The sequence below is a fragment of the Sciurus vulgaris genome, assembly GCF_902686455.1.
Source record: "Sciurus vulgaris genome assembly, chromosome: 4".
In the NCBI taxonomy this organism is placed as follows: Eukaryota; Metazoa; Chordata; class Mammalia; order Rodentia; family Sciuridae; genus Sciurus; species Sciurus vulgaris.
The window spans coordinates 47328895-47349616 of record NC_136464.1 but is presented as its reverse complement, the minus strand read 5'-3'; positions in this window follow the sequence as shown (position 1 = coordinate 47349616).

Sequence of the window (20722 nt, the reverse complement as noted above, 5' to 3'; positions counted from 1 at the left end):
AAATTGACCAGGTGCTGCTGTATGTCAAGGTCGAGTGATAAATTCTTTAGGTTCTCTTACTGTTTCTTCTTTCTTGTGAATTCAAAAGGTCACCTGGCACCGTGGTGTGTGCTGATAATCCCTCCTGAAGCAGGAGGATCATGAATCGTGGCCAGTTTAAGCGTTTCAAAAGTTAATGGGGACAGAGGCAGTAAGAGATTCGGAAAAAAAAAGAAAAATAAATAAAAATCAGCAGGATAGGCTGGGGTGTGATTCATTAATAGAGTGTTTGTTTACCTATCATGCAAGAGGCCAGCATGTATGAGGCCCTGGGATCCATCCAGCTTGCTCCCCCACCAAACAAGCAAGCGAAAAGCAAACAAATGCATGGGTGTAGCTTAATGGTAGGGTACTTGCCTAGCATGTCCCAGGTCATTGGTTAGATATCCAGCATCCCAGGTGTGGGGGAGGGGTGGGAAACTATACAGGAAGCATTTGATAAGTGGTCCTGGGGATTGTTTTCCAAGTTCACAAATGATTTTTTTTTTTCTTTTGATGTTCTGTGAAATTGAGAAATAAATTGGAACTTGTCAAACCTAGAATATGAAGAGATTTTGGTACACCTGTTTCTTGAGGAAGTAGATTTGAAAATGTCTTGGTCCTGGCTCTGATTTCTTTTTCTAGAAGAGACCTAGTTCAGAGGAGGTCGTTGTGGGGTTATACCTGATCCTCCTCCCCAACTGTACATAGTGGACCAAGGAGTCCTCTGGGCACATGCTCTCAAGGCAAAAATGTGCATCAAAGGGTCCCCTAAACAGTGATGACTGAGCTGAAGTCCCTTTGGGATGTGAATCCTCACAAATCTGCCATGGATCTCAGATAAGCAGGCACCAGAGGCCCTGCTTCTAACCAGGGATTAGAGTAATACAATGAACTTGTCCCTTTGGCTGCTGTTTTTCACTCCTGAGCTTTTATAGAAAATCTCATGTCTTTAAAAGAATTTTCAGCATGCATATTTGCTTTTCAGAAATGCTGGGACCTTCTTATATTGACTTATGGGATGGGGAGTGGGGTGAAACAGAACAGAAGCTCCCCTGGAATCCTGGCTGTGCTCCCATGTGGCCTTCACAGGTGTGATTTTGCTGTGAATAGAGTGTTTTTTTCTCTTTTTTAAATCCCCTTTTATGTGTTGTTTCCAAACAGTGGGGGAACTTGCAGTCTCATGGCTAATACCTGAGGCTGCACATCTTCCATGGTTCTCTTGGAGGAGAGGTAGAAAATTTGTGCTTCGTATTGTTAGGAAAACTGGCCCAAATATCCAGGAGAGACACAGCTCTTAGTTCAAGAAAAGGTTTATTGACAAAGAGAGTCTGCCAGGCTGCCCCTCTGCAAGGCACAGCAGCCTGCAGGAGAAAGTTCTATAACTATATATTCATGTACAATGGAGTAGTTAAAAAATAACCGATCTGGCCCTGTGACCATTACTTGACATCTTTGCTGTGGTTTCGGTAGTTAGGAACTGTTTCGGGGTGGGCCTACCAGGACGGTTATGCCTGGGTGGGCAGGTGCTGATTTTCAAAATGGAATTACTTTGGCCTAAAAACCTAACACATGAGAATTGTTGGAAGGTTTCTGCTAGGCAGCATTATTACAAGCATTGCTTCCTGTTGTCTTCTCACCAGCTCCTTCTAGACGAGGATAAGTCTCTAAAGTCCTCTCCAGAGCTCACTGTCATGACTCAATATCACGTTCAACTTTTCATAAAGGAAATTGTCCTTTGCTCTGTAAGACAGAATTCACTATGCCTGTATTTTAGGAGAATAGTATTTCTCATATTAAAAAACATGTCAAAAAGCACCAAAAACAATTCCAAGGAGGCATTGCTTTATGATGGGGACTGGTTCTGAGAAACATATTAGGTGATTTTTGTTCTGTGGCCATCATAGTGTAAGGAATCCCACGAAAACCACGCTGGACATGGGAAATCACATAAGGGAGTTTATTAAGCAAACAGAGTGTCTCCCTGCAGGGTAAGAGAGAAAATGAGAGGAAAGAAAGGGAAAGAGAAAGGGCGTGTGCTAGATAGAGTGGAAAAGCGAGGAGGAGAAAGAAAGTGAGTCAGGAGGAGAGAAAAGCATGAGAAAAGATGGCGGGGTAGCGACCCTTAAGCAGTTGAATTCCGCTGGGCTAACAGGGGACCAATAATGGAGAAGGATATTGCAAGCTGACTGATGAACCAATAGCTAGCTAGGATGTTCACAGACTGACAGTAGTTGGGAGGTGGGGAAATGGCTGCAACGGAAAGGGCGTGGAGAGCAGCTTTGTACATTACACAGCGTGCACTCACATCAGCTGAGATAACTCTGATGTCACTAGTCACTCAATACCACCTGTGCAGTCTCCCCCATGTATGCAGTCCATCCTTGAACAAAACCTTGTTATTTGGAGCATGACTGAGAATAAAGTGGCACTGGGCTCAGTCCACCTGGAACAGAGTCAAAGTTGAATCCCCTGAAATTCCTGTGTGAAAACCTTAACACCAGATGAGACAGTATTATGAGGCATCGCCTTTAAGTTTGGCGGGGGCAGCACACTTAGAGTTGGTTAAATCTGTTTTGTGGAATGGGCTAGTTATCCTAGAAGGGGCTTTGCTACAAAAGTGAACTCAATCTGAAGTGTATAGATTCAGGTCTTCTCTTTTGGGACGATTTCCTTGAGTTATTTTATTTTTTAATATTATTCATTCTAATTAGTTAATAAAACATTATGTAAAATTTACCCTTGCCACCATTTTTAAATGTGCAGTTCAGTGGCCACACAACAAAAATCACCTAATATGTTTTTCAGAACCAGTCCCCATCATAAAACAATGCCTCATTGGAATTGTTACATTATTGACTGGATGAAGGACAGCAGCAGAACGACTGGGGATATTATCTTCACCAGCTGCCACAGCCCAGAATCACCAAAAGAAGCTGCTATTTTAGGACCCATTTCTAGTGTCCCAGAAGCAGGGGGACCTAGAGCAGCAGTTGCCCTCCCTCCTACAACAGCAGGATGCAGGTTGCGAAGGCAACGGAGAGGCCCCGAGCGGTCAGGGGCAGTGTACATCTCCCCCACAAATGGTGGTCAGTTCTCTGCCAGAGCCTCTTGGGAAGGATGGACAGCAAGGTGCTCCAGAGCAGTCCAGGTTCCCAACCCAGCAGCTCTGGGAGGAGGGGTCTGCAGAGGTCACTGACTGGGCCAACATTATAACTTGAGAACATGGCTTTAGTTTTTAGAGAGCTACATTGATAGATCATTTTACAATCATTTACACAGATCAGGGAAAAGGACTCTCTGTATACTGTACATAATGATGCTTACTTCAAGAAGCCTCCATGAAAAAAGCAAAAAAATAAAAAAATAAAAAATTAACAACAACAACAAGAAAACCCCAAATCCTGTGTTCACCCCCACCCCATGCCCCGTAAACACACACACACACACATGCACAGATTCCTGAATTGTGTCTTCTGGTGGGCCAGCTCTACCTACCAGTGGTATATCTACAATTGTGCATTTTCTAATGTCCCTGAGAAAGGTGGACTCATGCAGGCAGGACCAAACCTACAAAACCTGAAAGTTGTTAATATCTTTGGTGTTCAAATGGATTTTCTCCTGTAGCAACCCTAACAAAAAAAGAAGCTAGGATATCATGAAGGAAGGAAGCCATCTCACCCAGGATTGGCTGACAAGAACTCACAAGATTCTGCCAGAATTCCAGCCTTCTAAGAAAAGACTTCTGCAAGGATGTCTGCCTAGCAACTGTCTGTTTTCTTTGAACTGGTATCTCCCTTGTCATTGACCATTGTTGCCAAGACTTGTTGTTTGGAAATATCTGTTGTCATTCTTTTTACTTTTGCCTTTAAAAATCTTCCCGGCCATAAACTCTCCAATGTGCTCATAGTGGACATGCCTGGGGTTTACTGGGGAAGGGATATGCCTATTGTGTGGTCAATCTGTTTCCAATTAACATTTTGGAGGAATCTTTGTCTGACTGTAATTTAGATTGACACTTCCAGCCACCTAAAGGCTCAGGGCTACCTGAGTTTCCCCTGAAGGCAGCACTTCCAGTGGAGCCACAGCTCCAGCTTCTATATCTCCAGAACCCCAGGAGGCTCCTGCCCTGGGCTGAGTCCCTGTTCGGGGTCCAGAGTGTTTTCACAGTCACCTGGGCTTGTTAGTCAACAATATCTCTTGAGTGGCTGAGCATTCAGATATTGTTGTTCTCAGGCTTTAAGACAAAACTTCAAAGTTTGGGGGGGGGTGGTTATCTGGGAACCTCCCACCTTGGAATCATTTTCCTAATTTTGAGCTTTAGGACATAGAACACTTTGAAGTTTCCCAGAGATTCCTGACTCTCTCTCAGAGATCCTGACAAAACAGCTCTGCATGCTGCATCCCTCAAACCACTAGGGGGCACCATTCACATGGTGCCAGGGGAAGAGCAGAGCACTCTTCCTGAAACTCTGCTTGATTCCTGGGGTGTTTTGTGTACCAGCAGGACAAGGCTGGAGCACTCTTTGTCAGCTCTTTCCATTTATCTCTCACAATATTTAATTACAAAACACTGTATACTGGATATGATAATTTAAGCAACAGCAGGACTTGTAGAGACAGCTTGCACTGTGATTACTGCACTTTGCCTACACTCTTGTAACCACTGTGAAGAGTCTGATATGCTATATGCGTCATGTGTCTCATATTTATTTGATTTGAAATGATAATGTACTATACTTATTAAATTGTAAATAAAGCACATTTTGTATAAATTTCCAAGGTGTGTAACATACAAATCTTCACTTTATAAATATCTTCCTTCCTAGGCTAAGATTGAGAACAGGTGGGAAAATAGCACCTCTCCAACAGGGGACATGTGTTCTTTGCACAATCACTTTGGACAGTCACTCGGAATGTTTATTGAAGTTGCAGAGATCTAGCAATTCTGCTACTACCTGTTTCCACGGGTAAACTTATGCTTTCTTACAGACTGCAGAATCCCTGATAAGAAGCCTCATAGGAAGTAATCAAGCTAACTGTGTTAATCAGCTCTCCACCACTATAACTAATACCTGAGAGAAGACATATTTCCACTTTTTAATTTATTTATTTTTGGTGGTCTGGGTGTGAATTCGGGGGTTCTCTACACTGATCTACCTTTCCAGCATTTAAAATTTTTTGACACATGTCCTCACTAAGTTGCCCAAGCTGGACTTGAACTTGTGATTCTCATGCCTCAACCTCCAAAGTTTCTAGGATTATAAGTGTCTACCACCATGCCAGGCTTGGTTCATGGTTTTGGAGGTTTCAGTGTCTGGGTGTTGTTCCCTTCTCTTTTGGGGAGACAGCACATCATATCACAGTAAAACTGTCAATCCATGTGGCCAGGAAGTCAGAGGGAGGAAAAGGAGGGGCCAGGGCCCCCTAGACCCTTTGAGGGCTGCCTCCAATGACCTAAATTTCTCTCACTAGGCCCCACCTTTTAAATGTCCCACCATGTCCAGGGACACCACAGTGGGGATTAAACCTTTACCATATGTAGCTTGAAGCGACATTTAAGAAATAAGCTATTAACAAAGCACAGTTAAAAATAATAGACTATTCCTATGTTATTTTGAGCGTGTTCTAGGATGCACTGTCCAGGGAAATGTCAAATTTCCAAATTAGTTTTGTAGTATGATGATTGTGAAAATAAAATGAGGGGTGAAATGGTAATGATTATTCTTGAACTAACACGTATGTTATCACCCAGCAAAAATACAAAAATACAAAAACATAAACTAGATTTATATACACTAAATTAGTGAAAGTGGCATTTAGATATGGAGGAAAGGTATTGTTTTTCTCCTATACTATGAGAAATTCTTAGTTTCTTTATACCGTCCTTCTCTGTAGATTTTGGATTTAAAATGCTCTTTTCAGTGATTGAAAGAGTATAATCGAGTCATATAGTGATTTGCACAGATTTTTCTTAAGGAACATAGTGTTCTTGGAGAAACCCGTGTAGCTCATGATACATGTATCCTAGATTAAAGTCCCTAATATTTCAATTAAAATTGTTGCACTTATTTTCAGGAATTCCCTCATACTCAGGTTTTTGCTGGCACTCTCTTCAGGGGTTAGGGTCATGTTAATTTAACCTTAGTATGAATCATGTATATCACTGCTCTTAGTAGTCTCCAAAATCTTGTGCAGTATTACATGTTTACCTTCATTAAATGTTTAGATTTTCCAGGGACTGTCTGAGTCAGACCTTTCCTTTTTAGGAATATTTTTACTACTGATTCCATGTTCTTAAATGATTACAACTAGTTCTCCATGAGTTATTTTTGAGAAGTTGAATTTTTCCAAGAATCTATGTGTGTAAGTTGTATGTTCTGTTGCACAGGTTGGTTTCCTAAGCCAGCATCAGTGACAGGCTCTGTGTTTCTGTTGGGGTATGGTCTCTGGGACAGGGGCAGTCCTAAGACTCATGGCAGGTTTCCATCAGGGGAATTTCTCTGGGTCTCTGTAGGGTTTTGCAAAAGGCATCTGAGAGCTGCTGGTAGGCAACTCTGGACCCATCCTTAGGTGTTCAAGCTGTAAGAGGTTGGCAGCTAGTGCATGGCCCCAGTTGGTATCCAGGGATTTGTGGCCTCTACACACAATTCATCTGCACACAATGGGATCACACCAGTGACCACAAGAGAGGGTCCCTGCCAACTCTGCACCTGAGAACTAAGGAATTGAAGTGCCTAGAACGTGGTTGCTGTTCTTGCTTGTCAAGTCCCATCCCGGTCCCTCTGGATGCCAAGCACTGGTGAACTCCTACTAAAGCAGGACAGAGCCATAGCAGCTGGTACAGTATGGTTTCTGGAGCTCAAATCTGGCTTGAGGGCATTGAGGAGTAATTGGGATTCACTTGCCCCCTTTCAGGTGGGATGTCCCACACTGGAGAGCAAAGTCAGAGCTTTGTTTATGACAGGAGAGGTGGGACTGAATCCCTAGCAAGGCAGTTGAAAATTTGCACAGGCTGGGAGTCCTGACTTTGTGTCTAGTTGCAAACAAATGATGTGTACTGTGCCTGATGTTTCTGAGGGGTTCAGTCCAGCTCCAGCAGGGAACCAAGGTCCCCAGGGACAGGAAAGTAGGAGGATGAAGCAGACCTGATACCTGGGGAAACTCCCTGAGGACTCAGACATTCCCTGGTCACCCCATAATCTCTCCTTAAAGGTCTCTGTGTGCTCAAGGAGGGCAGGAACCAATCTAAACCCTGTCCTGTCCAAGAGGAATCTAGGTTGGTGTATTAAGAATTTTCAGATGAATAAAATATTCAGTCTCTTGAAAAGTGTGTCATTATTTGACTCAGATAGGCTGTGTTCAAAATAAATTTCCATATGAAATTTCACAGGTGTTTCCATCATTTTACAGTTGTCTATGTAGATTTAATTTAATTTAATTTTTTGGTGGTTTTTGTTACTAGGCATTGAATCCAGGGACGCTTAACCACTGAATGACACCCCAAGTTTTTTTGTTTTTGTTTTTTTTTTTTTTTTGGATACAGGTTCTGTATATGGCTGAGAGCCTTGCTAACTTGCTGAGGCTGGGTTTGAACTTGTGATTATCTTGCCTCAGCCTCTCAAGCCTCTGGAATTAGAGATGTTCACAACCACACCTGGATTCATGTAGATTGTAGATCTTTCACTTCATGGTTGGTAGGTCATCACAACAGTGGCTGAAATGCAGTCATATGAACAGCCAGCTCCAGATTTCTGAGGTGTACCATAACGAAGTGTCTCACGAGGGAGCCTGCCCATTTGCAGATCCATTATGTAACTGTTAAAAAGTTAAACTGAGTTTCATAAAGCCTAGACAGATACATGGAAAGAGAGCACAGAGGTGTAAAATGTAGTTTATATACAAGTTCATTCAATTCAGTAGATATATGTAAGATCTCCCTATCTATCCATCTATCATCTATCTTCTTTATCAATTCATCTGTCAATGAACACTTGAAGGCCCCTCAGGACCATACCTGACATCTTTGGAAAGTCATCTTTTTCTGATAAATGGACTCAGCAATAAATGAACACATCTGCTCTCAATAGAAGGTACTTGACAGAAAAATGATGTGGAGAAGGTGTGACCCCTGTACCAGTTGCAAAGGGTAAGCTGGGAATAAGACAGCAAAATGGCCTGGCCTTCATAATATGCCACAATGCCTCCATGATTGTGATTCAGCACTATGGAAATGTTATTCACTCCCTGAGACTGACAGTGCAATCTGCTGTGAAAGCTTTGTTGAAAGTGCTGGGTTGTTCTCAAAGATCTGTGTGCAGAAGAGATCCAGGTGCTGCACAGTGGCTCTGACTGGGTTCAGTGAAGTGGCCCTAATGAGAAGGGACTGACTCGCCTCTCTCCATGTGTGCCCAGGAACATTCTAGTTCATATTGTTATGAACTCATATTATGAGTCCCTGCCTTCCTTTTCCTCATTAAGAAAGGTTCCAACTACTGATCTAGTGCAAAACTGTGACATTCCCTTTTTCCTAAAATAATATCTGAATAGCTGGGAAGACATCTTCCTTTAATCCAGGTACTGGTCTTTGTTTTTTGAAGAACAACTGATGCTTTGGTCCTTTAAAAGGAAAAAAATCTCAGACAAGTTTAATTGAAACTGATTTTATTTAAGAAACAAACAAAACATTATTTGCAAATCAGGTAGTCCTCAGAATCAAAACAGGCTCAAAGAATTGTGGACAACAACATAATTTTGTAGCATTTATAGAAAATGGAAGTGAGGTATAGAGACAATTTAACTGGTTACAGTTTAATTTGTTTAAAAGTATCCCATCTGAACTGAAACTCAGGGTCAGCTTTCCATTGCTATGACAAAGTACCTGAGTTAAGTGACTTCAAAGGAGTTTCAGAGGTTTCAGTCCATGATCACTTGGCCACATGTCTTTGGGCCTGTGGCAAGGCTGAACATCATGGTGGGAGACATGTGGTGGAACAAATCCTCTGACATCATGGTCACCAGGAAGCAAAAAGAGACCTGAGAGAAAAGGTCAGGATCCCAACATCCCCTTCAAGTACATGTGCCCAAAGACCTAACATGGTTCAATGAGGTCCTACCTCCTAAGTGTTCTACCACCTTCAAAAAGTACTACAGGCTAGCAATCAAGCCTGCAGCACATGGTTTTCAGGGCTATTTGAGATCCACAGCACTCAGCTACCATATGCAACTTCATGTTGATTTGGTCTGTTGAATCTATGCCTGAGCCTGGGCCACAATGACTTCCCATACATTTTATTTAACAATCCTTAAATCAGGTTCTATACATCATGTAAGCACCTGAGCAAATGCCTTGCCATGATCCTTGATGTGGTGTGAATCATGGATCCTACCTCTTTATTTATGAGACTGAGAGGAACACAAGCCTCTTGGAACATTTCATATAGGAAATGGGTTTATTTCTAATTTTCACAATAATTTGTCTTCAGTTGAAAAAAGGATTATAAGTTACAAATTTAATAAATGTATTTCTGGAAATTCAAGAAATACTTTCAAAGACTCAATTCTATGGTAGAGTGTTAAAATACAATAGAAATTTGTAGGTCTGTCATTTTTGTCTAAATAATGCCATGGTAATAAATGAACTCCAAACATTACATTAGTGTTGATTAATGCCACGCAATTGTTATGTGTAAATTAAAAAGAAAAAAGAAAACATGTCCCAAATAGATGATAAATTTTTCTCATTATTACACACAATGCTATCTACTTGTATTTCAGTGGCTGGATAACATCACAGGAGGAAACAAATTCAAAGAGGTAAGGTCTACTATGCTTGGAAAACGTAGCTTGACCAGGCTGGTCCTCTGAAGATAGGCAAGAAACATTTAACCCTTATAAAAGAGATTGTGGGCAGGATGATTAGTTTTCATCCCCGTCAGTCAGCTTCCTGTCACTGTAACAAATACCTGAAATAATCAAATTATAAAGAGAAAGGGTTATTTTGGCTCAGAGTTTTGGAAGTTTCACTCCATGATCATGTGGCCCAATTGCTTTTGAATCTGTAGAGAGGAAGCACTTCATATTGAGAGCAATGGTTGAAGCAAAACCCCTCACCTTTGAGAGCACAACCCCAGTGATCCAAACACTTTCCTGTAGGCCATACCCCAAAAGCTTCAGCCCCTCCCAACAGCACCATACTGGGGACCAAGCCTTGAACACATGGACCTTTGGGGGACTCTCAAGATCCAAACTATGGAAGTCCCTTAACTACAAAAATAATCTTCTGCTTCTTTGTCTGGAAGAGTATGACAGACTTTCCAAAATAGTTTGGGCCCAAATTTCTATAACACTTCCAAGCTTCTTGCAGATTCACATAAAGCTCTTTTTTTTTTACTAGATATCCAAGAACAAGATTATCAGTAAAACCCATTAGCATTATGTAGTAGGAACAGGAACTGGGCCATTAAAACAAAAATATCTTTTATGGTACAAAAGGAAAGGGTAAGACATAGCACTAATGTAATACCAAGATGTTGCTGGGGAGATGCTTTCACCATCATTTAGCTTCAGATGTGTTTCCCCCTGATTTGGTTAATTTCTGTTCCCTGAGTGAAGCTCCCAGTCTAGATCCTTGGTTTTGCTTACCTTCCATGATCTCATTTGAAGGGTCATTAGAGGCCACAGGTCGTTTGGTATTTTGTCATCTCAGTAGGGTTCTTTGGGTCCAGAAAATATTATTTCTTTATTTTAAAATATGGTTTCTTTTAGTTCAATCCTGTTTTTTCTTGTAATAACACGTGGACCCTTCACAGACAATGTAACATACTCAGTAAGGACTAATTAATGTAGCTAATTGTGTTTATCTGCAGATGACATTGGTCATCCCCTGACACATCCCCTAATCTTCTCTGTCGTTTTAAATATCTTAATGTTATCAGTTGTACCAAAAACACACACTAAACAGTGTAGCAGTATAGACAACTGAAATTATTTCTCAGTAGAAGTCTCAATCCAATTATTGCTTCAATCCAAAGATGTGACAGGCAGGTCAACTTGGCAGTCATACATATTTTCTGAAGTAATACTTTCAATAAGCACAAGTTCTTCAAGTAAGGACAATAGCAAAGTCATACTTCCACCTGTGTCTAACGCCAAAATTTTTATCCAGGAGGGGTAATAAAATATGTATAAATCATGGTTCAACCAGAGAAGCAGTGTCAGTATTGTGTGTGTGTATATTTAGTGGGGCTTGAACCCGGGCTCTTCTTCATGCTCAGCACATACTTACCAATGGGCTGCATCTCTAGCCCTGCATTTTCATGTTTGATGGATTGTGTTTGATATGGTCATATTCATCTTACTTTTCTTTCATTGCCTGTACTTTCAGTGTTAATCCAAGAGACCGTGACCAAATCGGATGTCATAAAGTTATCCTTTCTCATAGGATTTTAATAACTTCAGGCCTTAATTCAAGTCTTTCCTCTATTTCACATTAATTTTTACATGTGTGTGAGGTAAGGTTCTAACTTCACTCTTTGAATGTGAACATCAATTTTTCCTGTGCTATCTGTTGAAGGTCCTGTCCTTTCCCCACTGTGTATTGCACCCTTGTTGAAGACCATTTTTCCATATATGCTTGAGTTTATTTCTGTGTCACTTCTCTTTCTTTGATCTGTGTGTTGGTCTTTATGCCAGTACCATCATTTTAGTTTATGTACAGTTGTTCAGTTTGAAGATAAAATTTGTGAGATCTCTTAGTTCTTCCTAACCTAGATTGCTTTGGCAATTCAGAATTTCATGAAATTCCTTATCAATTTTAGGTGTTTTTTTTTTTTTTTTTTTCCTATTTAGGCAAAAGATGCCATTGAGATTTTGATACAAATTGCACTAAATTTGTACAGCACTGTGGGTAAGATGGAAATATTATCAATTTGAAGTCTTTCAGTCCTTGAACACAAGACAGCTTTTACTTATTTTTGTCTCATTCAATTTTTTTCCACCAAGTTCTAAAGTTGTAACTAATTGAGGTTTTGCCTCCTTGGTGAGTTTGTTAAGTATTTTATTCTTTTTGATGCTTTTGTAATGAGAATTATGTCTTCATTTCTTTTTGGGAGTGTTCATTGTATGTAGAAACACAACTGATTTTTATCCTACAATTTTGATGAATTTTTAAGTGAGTTCTGAAAGGTTTGTGTGGCATATTTAGGTTTTTCTTCCTGTGAAACTATGTCATCTATGAATAGAGAATTTTACTTTTTTTTTTTTTTTTTTTTTTAATTTGGATGTCTGTTATTTCCTTTTCTTGGGGACTTGCTCATAAAATTTCTAGTACTATGTTAAATAAAAGTAGCAAGACTGGGCATGTTGACTTCCTTCCTGATCTTAGAAGAGAGTCTTCCAGTCTTGTAGTTTTTGAATTTGGTATTGGCTGTGGGATTTTCTTGTATGGTTTTCATTATGCTGAGACTGTTTCCTTCCATTCCTGGTTTGTTAATTTTATAAATCATGAATTAGTGCTGAATATTGTCAAGTGCTTTATCCTCTGCGTCAGCTGAAATAATTGTGGTTTCTGTCCTTTCTTCCATGAATGTAGTAGATTGCATTGATTTTCCTCATTTTGAACCATCCTTGCATTTCAGAAATAAATTCCACTTGATCATGGTGTATAATTCTTTAATCTATTTTTCATTTGTGTGTGTGTGTGTGTGTGTGTGTGTGCATGTAGTGTTAAGGATCAAATCCAGTGCCTCATGGAAGTTAGGCAAATATTCCCTCTCTAAATTATATCTCCAGTCATCTAATTTTTAAATGTGTTGATGAATTCAGTTTTTAAAAATTTTGGTGAGGATTTATTCACATTTTTCAGAATAGTTGGTCTATGGTTTCTTTTCTTGTAGTGTTTCTGTCTAGCTCTGAAATCTGGGTAATTCTGGTCTGGTAGAATGAGTTTGGAAGTATTCCTTCCTGTTACATATTTTTTTATAAAAAAGATTGAATAGGATTTGTGCTAATTTAAAAAAACTTATTGGTAGAATTCTCCATTGAAGCTAATGATCCTGGGATTTTCTTTCTTTGGTGGTTATTGACCACTGATTAAACCTCTTTACAAGTTAAGGGCCCATTCAGATTTTTATTTCTTCATGTGTGAAGTCTTTTTATGCTATATTTCTTGGAGACTATTAACGTTGGAGTTATCCATTTTGTTGGCATATAAATGCTCATAGTGATCTCTTAAAACTTTCTCATTTCTCTGGCATCAGTTTTAATGTATCCTCCTTCATTTCTGACTTTTTAATTTTGAGTATCCTTTTTTCTTAATCTAGCTGAGGGATTTTCAGTTTTGTTTAACTTTTCAAAAATCCAGCTATTTGTTTTGTTGATTTTTTTGTGTTGTACTCCAAATTTGTACTTCATTTCTGCTCTCATCTTTATTATTTTCTTTCTTTTGCTAATCTATGTTTAGGTTGTTCATCTTTTTCAAGTGCCTTGAGGTACAAATTTAGGTTTGCTCTGTTGCTCATTTGAATTCTTTTCCTTTTTAAATGCCAGTGTTTCTTCTGAAAGCCTCCTTGTTCATATTGCGTTTTCCCAAATTTTTCATTAAATTTTATTTGCTTTTAGTTTTGTTTTGTTTTGTTTTGTTTTTTTAGTAATTTTGGGGATCAAACCCAAGGGCATTGCCCTGCCTGGGCAAACTCTCTACCACTGAGTGAGACCCCTGTCCCTGTCCTTTTTATCTTGACACAAGGTGTCAATCACTGAGCAGCCCAGGCTGGTCTTGAATTTATGATCCTCTTGCCTCAGCTTCCTGAGGCACATGTGCTGTCACACCTGGTTTAAAGCATCTTTTGTGGGAATATTATCTTAGTCCCTAGCAGGTGGGCCCCAAGATATTTCATTACACTTGAGAAGGTAAGCTCTGGAACATGGGTTGTGAATATTTTATGTTGTTCCCAAGGTTACTGAGTCAATCCAACCTGGGAATCTATGAAACTGTGATTGTTCCGAAGTTTATTTGAAGGTCTGTGCATGTTTTCTACCATAGTCAGTCTTTGCTTTAAACTTTTATAACTACTTTATGATTTGGGCCTTTCCCATACCCTGAAAGTCGGGGGTGAAGAGGGAAAAGGTTAGTGCTTTCTCCTAATTTTATATACTGACTCATTAAGATATGGAACAGAGTACAGGGAAAACAAATTTAGGCTTGTAATTGAAAAAGCAAGGAGAAAGAAAAGAGCTTTGAACTCAGGGTGTGGCTCCATTCCTACTGGCTTTAATGTGGCTGACTTTGCACTTACCTGGGTATAGGAGCTCCTGAGCCAGTCTCTTAGTGTCTCAGAAAGGGAATCTGTCCAGGTTTGGGGGAATTGTTGTTTCCTTGGTGGGAAAGAGGGTGTAAGTCTTCCTAGTCACCATCTTGCTGACATTTCTTCCTATTAGCCACCAAATGAGGGGCAAATTCCTATACTTATGAGGGAGAAAGATTCTGCACCATTGAAGGACTATTAATCTACCTTCTTGTTTCTTTTTATTTCAGCTAAAACTCTTTGGAGAAACTTAAGAGGAACCAGCCAAATTCACCAAGTCACTCTGACTTATTCTTTTAGGCACCTTAGAGTAAAACTTCTCTCATTATAAAATTGAACTTAGCATGCCAGAAGTGTTTGTGTCCACCATTTTTCTTTATCAAACCTCTTATCTGTGACCCTCAACTGGGCAGCTCAGAAATGTGTCCACCCCTGTTTGAGGTTGGATCTGGAATGGCCCCCCAGGGTCTAATGTGTGGAAGGTTTTTTTCCTGACTGGTGGCGTTATTGGGAGGTGTAGGAAACTTTGGGATGTGGGGCTTAGATGGAGGAGGTTGGTCAGTAGAGGCATGTTCTTGAAGGTCTAGCATGTCCTTGGCCCCTTCTTTCTCTCTCTGCTTCCCAGCTGTCATGAGCCAAACAGTTTTGCTCCACCACCAACCCATCATGATGCTCTGCCTCAACTCAGGCCCATAATTATAGGGAAACTGATGGAAGCTGACTAGCAGGTTACTCTGCATGATTTCTCCTATGAAAATGTACAGGCTGTATAAATTAAATCCCACACTTTCTTTTTTTGGAGAGACTATTGTTTTGATCACACACTTTCTTTTTTTGGAGAGAGCATTGTTTTGCACATAACCTTACTGCTCTCCTTACTGTTTCACATAATAAATCTTTCTCTGTCCTCTCATCCCCTGGTTAGGCTTTTTGGTTTTCTATACACAAAGATGTGAACCCATTTTCTTTGGTTATAAAATTAGCAAGTCCAAGGGGACAATTTCCTCAGAGGCTCCCAGGATTTTTTTTTTACTGGACTCACAATGAGAGAGGCAGAGAACAATGGCAATTTGTCCCAGGATGGCAGGCACTGAGATGATAAGGAAAAGTGCCATTTTGGAGTCTGACTCAGTGGCCTTGCACTGCTGTCATTCTGGGACAACTTAGAGGGCACATGAAGCCTTTTGCGTGAAAGCGTCCACAGATCAGTGAATAGTGCTGGGCCCATGACTAGACTAATAGGATCATGACAATCTAGAGAAGGACAGGGAAGGACAATGAAGCATGCAGTTCTGAGTTCTGGGAGGTGAAAGAAATGTCTGTCAAGTCTGACCACACTTGGGGATCTGGGAGATTAAGAACTGACTAAAACATGGGTCCGGACATTAAGCTTTCTCAACTAATGGTTATTTCCCCTGAGGTTTTCAACAAGAGATGTGACTGGAGATAGAAGGAAAAGGGAGCAAGTTCCTTGGTTATCAGTCTTACTCCAGCCTGCTCCAGGTAACTCTGGGAAAAAAGGAAGCCAGCTTGGGCAAGTGTCCCCACCCCCAATGTGGGGCCCCCTGGCTACCAGCAAAGCTGGGCCAAACCAATGTAAGCAGGAGGGACACTGGAAGAGGAAATTCCCAAACCATCCTCAGAGGGGATGGTAGGGGACCAAGCTGACTCCTTGCACTTCCCTCCTATAGGGAAGTAAAGACTGATGGGACCTAGGGACTCCCCATCTGTCTCCCTTTAATACAATTCAGATTTCTTCCAGCATGCCCTCAGTTACCTTAGCAATAGTGGAGAGAAAATTGAGTTTTACTGAGTACTAATGATGTGGAAACGACAAGACGGCACTCGGGAAGTAGGAGAAACAAACTATTTTACGCCGGCAGGCCCAGAGGAGATTAGCACTCCAAAATTCTGAGCACCTCATCACATTTATAGGTTGTCTAGTCATAAATTTTCTAGTCTAAAACAGTACATAATTGGACACAAGATTTCAAAAAAGCAGCATATGATTGTGAATCGGGGTCTTAGAGAGGGAACTGTTTACAAAAGCAGACTGTGATAAAGGAAGCTGGCTTACAAGTTCTTCTGTATCTCTAGCTTTGAACCCCGAGCTTTCACAGGTGCATTTACACTTCAAAGGGATGTGGTTAGGTCCCAGGGAGAGTCCTTTACATTCTAAAAGGAAGGAGTAAATGGTGCTAATTAGCTTTCCTGAAGCCCAACTGGCGGGAACAAGGGGAGGGGAACTCACTCTCCCCAGCAAAGTCCTCAGTTTACTTTATATCCAGGCCCCAGGTCAGTTACCCACTACTCTGGACCCACATACTCTGTTGAGTACTGAAAAAAGCACTGTCTAGGAAAAAAAAAAAAAAACCACAAGCAAAGAGGGGACTCAGGAAGGGGAGAATTAAATCCTTTCTTGAGCCTCTGACCTGTGAAGTGGTTCAAAGGTTTTAAAGCCCTCACTCCTGTGTGTTCCTGTGTGCCCTATTCCCCTCTTAAGAGAGGAGTCTGTTAAGCAAGCTAGTGGCATCTCTAGTTTCTGGTTATGGAGCTGAGCTCATGGTGCTACTCCATAAAACACCAACAGTCCCCAAAACTGTGCCTGAGACTGTCCTGACTCAAGTCATGCTCAAGGTTTGGTCACAAGACCTTGATGAGCTATTAGTGCTAAGTCTGTAAAAGCTACCTTAAAACAAATTAAGGGCTCTCTTAGAGTACAAACCTAGGGCCTAGCTGAGAACAAACCTGTGCCTGATTGGCTTTTTAAGCAGTTTAATAAGACCCTGCAGGTCTCCTTACAATACTCCCAGCCTACCAATTAAGAAACCAGGGATAGCCCTGGAGGTTCAGGAGGCTGAGAGGCAGGAGCATCAAGAGTTCAGAGCCAGCCTTGCAATTTAGTGAGGCCCCAAGCAACTCAGGAAGACCGTATCTCTAAATAAAATATAGAAAGGGGGTGGGGATGTGACTCAGTGGCTAAGTGCTCCTGGGTTCAATCCCTGGCATGAAACAAACAAAAACAAAACAAACAACAAAAGACCCAAAACAATAACCAAAACAAACAACAAAACAAAGAGAGAAAAACATAGATTTTTATAGAACTTACTGACAATAAACAAAGTCTCAGATGGTACTCATGAGTTGTTCTTTATTTCTACATTTTATCAGCTAACTTTCCCAGGAATAGTAAATACTATAGGGTCCTTAATTTAAAGGATACTTTTTTTGTGCATCCCTTTGGACTCTGGGTTCCATGAGCCCTTTGCCTTCAAAGGAGATGACCTAGAGACCCACCAAAATGGCAATATTGCTGGACAATACTCCCACAGGAATTTTAAAAATCCCCCACCATTTTTGGAAAAACTCTGAACAATGGCTTAAAAAAAAAAAAAAAAAAAAAATCAGGGCCTTACCTTCAGCCAGCCGTGCAGAGGAAGGGAGGGGCGCAGAGAGAGGGGAGCTCATCTGGGCGCGGGAAAGTTTTTGCCAGCAGCAGACCATGCTGAATGGAGCTCGCTGCAGGTTGGCCTCCGCGCTGCCAGGGACAAGCAAACCATCTGTCCGTGGTCACTCATGGTAACCGGTGCACGACAGGGTTGTTGTTCCCCGCAGATCAGAGGGAGAGGGCAAAAGAGCTGTCCATCAGGCTCTTTCGACCCAGCGGGCACTGCTGGAGTTCCCAGAGTGCCCACTCTTCAAGAAGCTGTTAAGATGTGAAACCTCAACATATGGATTGATTAATAAATAGTTGGAATAGCCTGTCCAATCATAGATGGGATTCCCAATGTGATACCTCGGGCAGCTAGGACAGTGCATCAAAACAAGAACCAAGCAAGAAGAAATGCAGTGGCACTAGCTTATAATTTAAAAAAATTAAATTTTCTTAATACTATATATCTTTTCAGGGTGATGGGTAGGAAGTGGGGAAGAAGAGTGTTTCTGCCTCTTCCTACTTTGACTGTTCGGTTTCCACTGATATCCTCAGCAGGATTGTTCTACTCTGCGTCTGTCAGAGAAAACTTCCCACCCGGTTGCACCAGTCCCACTACCCTTTGCCTTTACAGCCTGCTCTTGTCTATAACCATATCAGTGTACGTGATCTTTCACTTGGATGAGTACTAAACTCTTTAGGTGTAATTAATGCAACCACAGCCAGGATGGTAAATCTATTAATGACAGGTCTTAGGTATCTATCTCTGAAAGCCCAACTAGATCTAAATATTGGAGACCCATTTAATTTGCAGAAAAATTGCTTTTCCTTTCTTCTCTTGGTTTTAGGACTTTGGGGGGTTTAAGCTGCATAAGTTTCTTTGTTCGTACTTTTGTTCACCTTCCGTTGTTTTGAAGATTCTGACATATAATAACTGTGGTACCAGAAGAAACATTTCAGCAATGTGTCTGGATGGAGATGAACACCCCTAATTATCTGAGGACTGTTTCTTAGCTCATTCATATAAAAATTTATTATTTGGAATTTTATTTGTTAAGCTTGAAGGTCAGTGGTAAAGGCACTGTTAGGGATAACTCAATCCCAAGGGAGCTCTGAAACAGTAGTTGTAGAGAACCACATTTGAACTAGTTTGATATAATACAGTATAATAAAATGGAAATGTTAGTTCTTAAAAAATTGAGTTCATAAAATTACCTTAATGTCTTTGTCATCAAATGTTGGCATTAATAATAAAATAAGAAGTTGACAGGTTTGACAGGTTTCCATTAAAAAGAGGGGTTTGGTTTTTTGTTGTTGTTGTTGTTGTTTTTTGTTTTTTGTTTTTGTTTTGGTAACAAGAGTTTGGTACTAAAGAAGGGAAACTGAAAATGTTTTAAATTTTAAAATGTATGCTTTGCTTAGAGAGGCACCTAAAACCTAAAATAGAGTTATTTTCCCAGGAAAGTGGGTACCTTTGATAGGCAAAGCTAGGGATGGGAAGACTCACATATAGCTGATCGTGTCCAATTGAGCTTACAGGGGATATTACAGGTTGCAGCTTAGCTCTGACAAAAGTACAGTTAATCAAATCCACCAGGGGCTGCAAATATTGACAAGGCTTCAGTACAATGTGAGTGGTTGGCTATCCAAGAAACTGTGTAGACACCCTGGACCCTGTCTTGGGAAGAGAGAGTGGTTCAAAGATCCTCTGAATGATGGGCACTATGGTCACCATCCAAAATCTGTTTTTCTCATCAATATAGGTGTAACCCAGGAAAACAAAAGTTATCAATATAAATGTCTGGGTTGTATCAGAGATAAAACTAGACTTTGCTGGAGTATGAAGCTAGAATAAGAATACAGCATTTTCTATACTATAATGGGTCCTAGGGCATTTTGAGAAACCTACAGGACAAGCTAAGAGGTGGCAGATGAGAGAATCTGCTTGCAAAGAAACACAAAGTACAGGGTTCCTGAAATAAAAGTCGCCATAAATAAGAAAGATTTGGCCAGACACCAGGAAAGGACTTGACAAATATTCTTTGTGAGTAGAAGAAAGCAATAGTTCAATGCAATGTGATAGTTTCACACTGACCCAGATTTCTAGGAGGCATGAGAATATTCTAGAATGGGGAAAACTGTGTTAATAATAAAACAGATCTATTATCAAAGCATGAGTGATTTGCTATGGAATACTGCTTCAAAAAATTGCAGTGGGAGAAACAAACCTTTCTCTACCAAATGGGGATAGTTGGCATTTTAGATTCCACATTATGCAGGGACATGCCAGGAGAATCAAAAGCAAGAAACAAGCCAGTACTACCATTGGAGTGGTCAAAGGGGAGGATTGGAGACATGGGTCTGCTGGTGATGGAATCAGGCAGTGTTGATGCAAGAAATCAAGTTCCAGGAATCTAGAAGGAAGGAAGGATGATAGCAATGGCAGTAAGACAGACAACTGCCCAACAGGCATTGGAAGTTAAGAGCTGCCCTAAGAGTGGTTGCAACAGCATGTCAAGAGTTTGGGAGTCTAAATAGTCACTTGAGCCATGCACAAGTTAAATGGCGGCTAAGACAGAGAATGTGTCTGAACAGGGGAAGAGCAGAGGCTGCTAAGGGCAGCCCATGCCACAAAAGATAAGTGAAGGGCTGAGTTCTAGTAGGATGGAAAAGAGTGACCCCTTCCAGAGGCACTTTCCTTAGTCACTGCCTCCTCAGGTTTCCACCTCTGCAGCCCCTGAACCTGCCCCACCCCTGCCTGGATAAGCCAAGTAGCTCCTTTCCAGTATCTGGGCAGTGCTATTGAGATGAAGAGAAAAGAGAAGTGGACACAGTAGATCCTGACTCTTGAGATATGCAGATGCGAGTTGCTTTTGAAATCATTGTAGGTCCTTGTGCAACACATGCATTTCTGGACCTCAGATTCCTAGATATCTACAAAATACAGACACTGGGATGCTACTTA